This window comes from Phyllopteryx taeniolatus, chromosome 5 (assembly GCF_024500385.1).
Source record: "Phyllopteryx taeniolatus isolate TA_2022b chromosome 5, UOR_Ptae_1.2, whole genome shotgun sequence".
In the NCBI taxonomy this organism is placed as follows: Eukaryota; Metazoa; Chordata; class Actinopteri; order Syngnathiformes; family Syngnathidae; genus Phyllopteryx; species Phyllopteryx taeniolatus.
In genome coordinates, this window is record NC_084506.1 from 7,167,050 (window position 1) to 7,173,049 (window position 6,000).

Here is a 6,000-nt window from a genome sequence, read left to right on the forward strand (position 1 = left end):
CTCTCTCTCTCTCTCTCTCTCTCTGTTTTCAGCAACTGTCTTCACCGGCCGCCGGTGTATTTAAGCCTGCCCGTTCCCGGAAATCCTCGCCTAAGTATTGCAGCCTCTCCTAGCGGTGCCAGGGCCCACCGTACCCGGGTAAGCCACTTAACACCTCGTTAACTCTCGTGTCTCCTCGTTCCCAGTGTTCATCAGCCGCCTGCTCTGTCCGCCGCCTGCCAACGCATCCGTGCTGCACCTCCGTAACCTTTCCTCAAGAAACTGTTCATCCTTTTACATCTGCCTCCGCCTGCTCTTGGGTCCAGCTACTCCCCACACGTGAGCATTTGATTTCTAATCATTTAATATATTACATATTTACTTTTTGTGTGTCATAATTAGTATCATATAGTACATTTTGTCCAAATGACGATTATTTTTCTTCGTGTTTTTCCATGTGGCTTAACATACAGTGTTCGTAAGGGCCATCTAAAACATTTTGGTCAATACATTTTGAAAGTAATTCATTCATGTATTCTAGTGTAGTGTACTGACTAAAATGTGTTGAACTGTATTTGTTTGAATTGCTGTTGTGAAAACTAGTTAAAAGTTTGTTTGGTTCTTTGTGTGGATGGATACTGGGGTTTCCTGCGTCCCGAGGGGTCTGTGAACATTTCAGGTTTTTTTTTGTTTTAATGATTGATTGAAGGGGTGGTGGTCCAATGGGATTGGGGGAAGGAGGTGAGTCGTGAAGAGGAAGAGCGGGAGATGCGGGACCAGGGAGAGAGACTTTTTTTGGCGGGGTTCTGCACCTGGTTTTTGGACACGAACGGATGCTTGGACTGTTTTTGGAAACGAACGGATGCTTGGACTGTTTTTGGACACGAACTGATTCTTGGACTGTTTTGAACGCGAACGGATTTACTATTTCAAAGCCACGGGTCCTGCCTGCTCAACGCCACCGGGCTGCCGCTTCGACGCTACGGGATCCAGTCGCTGTGCCTACTGAAGCGTTTTGAGGGCTCGTTCCTACGACAATCGGTTTGGGTTTTTTCCCCCCAGTGAACTGAGGGTTCAACGGTTTTGTGAGTACTGCCCAGTAGGGCTACATGTGGGGGCTCGTCCGGGATCGTTATTGTTCACTAGTGTATTGGTGAGCAAAGAGGAAAAAAAAAAAAAAGGAAGAAATTCGGTCAATGTTGACCGGGGTTGTAATAGTACTGTAATCACAATACTGAGTGTGTTTTGTGTGACTGGTTTTGAAAAAAAAAAAACTCAAAACAAAACATGGAGTCCGAACAAATAATCAAATGGTGTGACGACAAAGGTATTGATGTTAAGAAATCTATTGTGCTTAGCGGGGTTTCTCTTGATGTTACTGATGAGAACATTTATAAGGTACTTGATGAAGTTAAAATTTTTGGTCGCACTAAAATCAGAGGACGGTGTCTAACACGCACAAACAACAATCAGTCCGTATTAGTTGAGACCACAGATGACATGACTAAAACTGACTTACCTGAACAGTTGGTTGCTGGGGACCCGTCAGACTTGTGGGTAGTAAGTGTCCCTGATTTTCAGACTTTCCATGTGACTAGTGACAAAAGAGGTTTCCAATCCAAGCTAGTATCATTCTTAGCCAGTGAAGGAAAGACTTTAGATGATGTGACAGGTTTGCTTAAGACCACGCCTGCCCCACCCACTGTTCCTGACTTGAACACAGAGCTTGTCAATGCCATCTCTTTGCTTGTGGAAAAATGTCAAGCCCCGCCTATGGACGGACAATGCTATCGAAAACTTCGCTTCTTCTCGGGCATAAAGCCAACGCTACCTGGAGAAGAGGAGTATGACTCTTGGGCGGAACAGACCACCCACCTGCTAGATGAGTGGCAATGTTCTGATGTTGTCAAGAAACAGAGAATCGCTGAAAGTCTCAAAGGGCCTGCAGCAGATATTGTCCGGGGTTTAAGAGCCACTAACCCCAGTGCCACTGCCAATGAGTATCTTAAGGCCCTAGAAACAGCTTTTGGGACCACAGATAGTGCAGCTGATCTCATGGTAAAGTTCCGTAACACACTCCAGCAAGAAACTGAGAAGTTGTCAGGATACTTACTCAGGTTAGACAAACTGCTGCACGCTGTTCATCGGAAAGGTGGGATCGACGTCACTGACATGAACAGGACACGCATCGAGCAAATTGCTAGAGGTGCACTCACTCATGATTTTGCTGCACTTCGTATAAGGATGACTTACAAGCTAAAGCCCGCTCCAAGCTTCACAGAGCTCCTTCGTGAGGTAAGAGAAGAAGAGGGGATGGTTCTTGAAAGAGAAAGAGTGAAGAATGTTGTTTCTTCATCTGCGGTTAAGTGTGCAGGTTGTGCTACGGCGTCAGTGGTGTCAAAACAACCAGAGTCTGCACCATCAGTAGCTGTTGGAGTGGAGACCGACCATGCCATAGAGAGTCTGAAGAAGGAAATTCAGGGGCTTAAAAGTGATATTGCACGTCTGCTATCTGTCTCTGTCGCTACATCAGAAAGTCCACCACAGCATCCAATCCAGAACCACACTCAAAAAGCTGCTGTAAAATATGCAAGTGGGAAAGAGAGAACTCCCAGATTTCAATATGGTGCAGATGTTTTTTGCTACAAATGTGGTGAAGATGGTCATTTTCAGCGGGAGTGTGAAAACCCAGAGAATCTCCGAAAAGTAAATAAGCGTCTCCTGAAAGCAAAACAGCTGATGGGAAACTTCCCAGGAGCTCAGTAAAGGAACGGCCTGATGCTCTGGAGAGAACACGTTCCACAAAGTGTGATACGCTAAAAGAAAGCAAGGCTGATTTGCCAGAGGGTTTAATTGGACCTAGTTCTGTTGTTCCTGTACAAGTTGAGGGCATTTACGCCAAAGCTTTGCTTGATAGTGGGTCCCAAGTTACCCTGCTGTACCGCTCCTTTTATGACAAGTATCTGAAACACCTGCCCTTGACCCCTATTGAGTGCTTGGAGATTTGGGGCCTCAGTGTAGACCGATATCCATATGATGGTTATATGTGTTTGAAACTTGAGTTTGCTGGAGATGTAGTGGGTGTAGCTAAGACCATAGAAACACTTGTGCTTGTGTGTCCAGACCCAGTCATGAAAGGTGAGATTTCTATTGTGGTTGGCACAAACACTTCCATAGTTCGGAGCCTATTTCATTCCTGCAAGACACAAAACGGAGATAATTTCTTACATAACATGTCTGTTCACCCCTCAATAAAAGAGGCTTATGAGAAGTTTCGGAGCACCCCAGATGACACAGCTGACCTAAAAAGAGGAACAGTCTGGTTCACTCGAGAGAAGCCCTTAGTCCTGTCTCCTGGGGGCGTTGCAAAAGTGGTTGGCGTGCCAAAATTTGTGGGGGGGTTTTCTGGTCAGGCTGTTCTTGTAGAACGCCCAGAGGAGGGTTACTTCCCTGAAGAACTGTTAGTGATGCCCGTTGTTGATAAAGCAAGTGCTGTTCATTGTCGTCGTATCACAGTAACTTTGAGAAATGTATCAAATCATTCTGTGACATTGAAACGTGGTATGCAAATTGCTCATTTGCACAGGGTGGATGTAATAAATGCAGTCCCTGAAAAGAAGTCCTCTAAGCCGTCCACATCTCAACTATCCCCTTCGTCTTTCAACTTCGCAGATTCTCCTGTGCCTCCTGAGTGGAAGGAGAGGCTGTGTCAAAGAATGATGGAAAGGAAAGAGGTTTTCTCCTGTAGTGAGTTTGACGTTGGTTGTGCAAAGAGCACACAACACAGCATTCGAGTGACGGAGGACAAACCATTCAGAGAACGCTCTAGACGCTTACCTCCAAAGGATTTGGAGGATGTGAGAAAACATTTAAATGATTTGAAAGAAGCTGGAATAATTTCAGAGTCTAGAAGCCCCTATGCGTCACCTATCGTTGTGGTCCGAAAGAAAAATGGGACCATACGTATGTGCGTGGATTACAGGACATTAAACAGGAGAACAATTCCTGACCAGTATACAGTCCCACGTGTGGAGGATGCCCTGACATGCCTGAGTGGTAGCAAATGGTTCAGCGTGCTTGATCTCCGAAGTGGCTACTATCAGATCCCTTTATGTGATGCTGACAAAGAAAAAACGGCATTTACCTGTCCGGCAGGATTTTATCAATTTGAGAGAATGCCACAAGGCATCTGCGGAGCACCAGCCACGTTTCAGCGTATCATGGAAAGGACGGTTGGTGATATGAATCTGCTGGAAGTGTTAGTGTACCTTGATGATGTCATTGTTTTCGGGAGAACAATGGAGGAACATGAGCAGCGCCTTCTTAAAGTGCTTGACAGATTAAAGGAAGAGGGACTTAAATTATCTTTGGATAAATGTCAGTTCTGCTGTCCCTCTGTAACCTATCTTGGGCATGTCGTTTCTAGCAATGGCATTGCTACTGATCCTTCAAAGATCGAAGCTGTGAAGTCGTGGCCACGCCCAGAGAACATCACTGCTCTCCGTTCATTTCTTGGGTTTTGCGGATACTACCGACGGTTTGTGAAAGACTTTTCCAGAGTCTGTCATCCGCTCAATCAGCTACTGCAGGGCTGCATTGTGACTGGAAGGCCAGGAGGAAAGACTAAAATGGAAAAGAACAACAAAGAGAACTCAAAAACAGAGTGGTACCACCCCTCAGAGCCGTTTGGGGCAAGGTGGAATGAAGACTGTGAGAAAGCTTTTGAGAAATTAAAGGTCAGTCTTACAGAATCACCTGTCCTAGCAATCGCAAACCCAAATCTGGCTTATGTTCTGCATGTTGATGCAAGTAGAGAAGGTTTAGGAGGTGTCCTCTATCAGGACCAAGGAGAAGGTTTGCGTCCGGTTGCATTTGTAAGTAGGAGCCTCTCTCCGTCAGAAAAAAATTATCCCACGCATAAACTTGAATTTCTGGCTTTAAAATGGGCTGTCACTACCAAGCTGCATGATTATCTCTATGGAGTCAAGTTTGAGGTTCACACAGACAATAACCCGTTAACATATGTCTTAACCACTGCTAAGTTGGACGCAACAGGACATAGATGGTTAGCGGAGCTATCAATGTATGATTTCAGCCTGAAATATCGCTCTGGAAAACAAAACATTGATGCAGATGCCTTGTCACGGCGTCCTCATGCTGACAGCGATGTGTCTGGTGAAGAGGAAGTGTCCATGTCTCCTACCAGCGTCCAAGCTGTCTGTCACATGTCGTCAATTAGAACACCTTATCCTCACCGTTGCAGAGCTGTGGATCTCCTGGGCTCATCCAAGCATGCTGTACCTAGAGCTTATTGTAGTGTGTTATCTGTAAGCACTCAGCCACTGCCCCAAATGTCTTTAGCTGACATCTCACATTCTCAGCAGGAAGACCCATGCATCGGAGAAGTGTGGTGTGCTGTTGTGCAGAACTTTGCGGACCGGGCTAACAAACGAAAACATCCGGATGTGTCATTGTTGTTAAAAGAGTGGGAAAAGTTAAAGGTCAAGGACTCTGTACTGTACCGAATCAGTAAGCCTCCCAACAAACCAGTTCGACAACAACTCTTACTCCCACAGAAGTTCCGAGAAACTGTTCTTCAGTCTTTGCATGACCAGTCAGGTCACCTTGGGTTTGACAAAACCTATGGGTTGGTGCGAGAGAGATTTTACTGGCCTCGTATGAAAACACAGGTTGAGACGTATTGTAAAAATTGTCCAAGGTGTATTCAGAGAAAAACGCTGCCCAAGAGAGCTGCTGGGTTGTCACATCTTACCAGTGAGGGGCCGATGGATCTTGTCTGTATGGATTTCTTGATAATTGAGCCTGACTCCAGAAACATTTGTAATGTTCTTGTAATTACAGATCACTACACACGTTATGCTCAAGCTTTTGCGACTAAGGATCAAAAGGCGTCAACAGTTGCTAAGGTCCTGTGGGAACAATATTTTGTCCACTATGGTCTACCGAAGCGAGTACACTCGGATCAAGGCAGAGATTTCGAGAGCCGCCTCATTCATGAAC

The 6,000-nt window shown here is 45.6% G+C and overlaps 1 protein-coding gene across 7 annotated transcripts in view; it reads right to left on the minus strand.

Annotated features, from left to right (window-relative positions):
* Positions 1–6,000, minus strand: part of LOC133478678 (voltage-dependent calcium channel subunit alpha-2/delta-4-like) — a 39,084-nt gene that overhangs the window by 24,676 nt on the left and 8,408 nt on the right. The gene's annotated exons all lie outside the window — the stretch shown is intronic.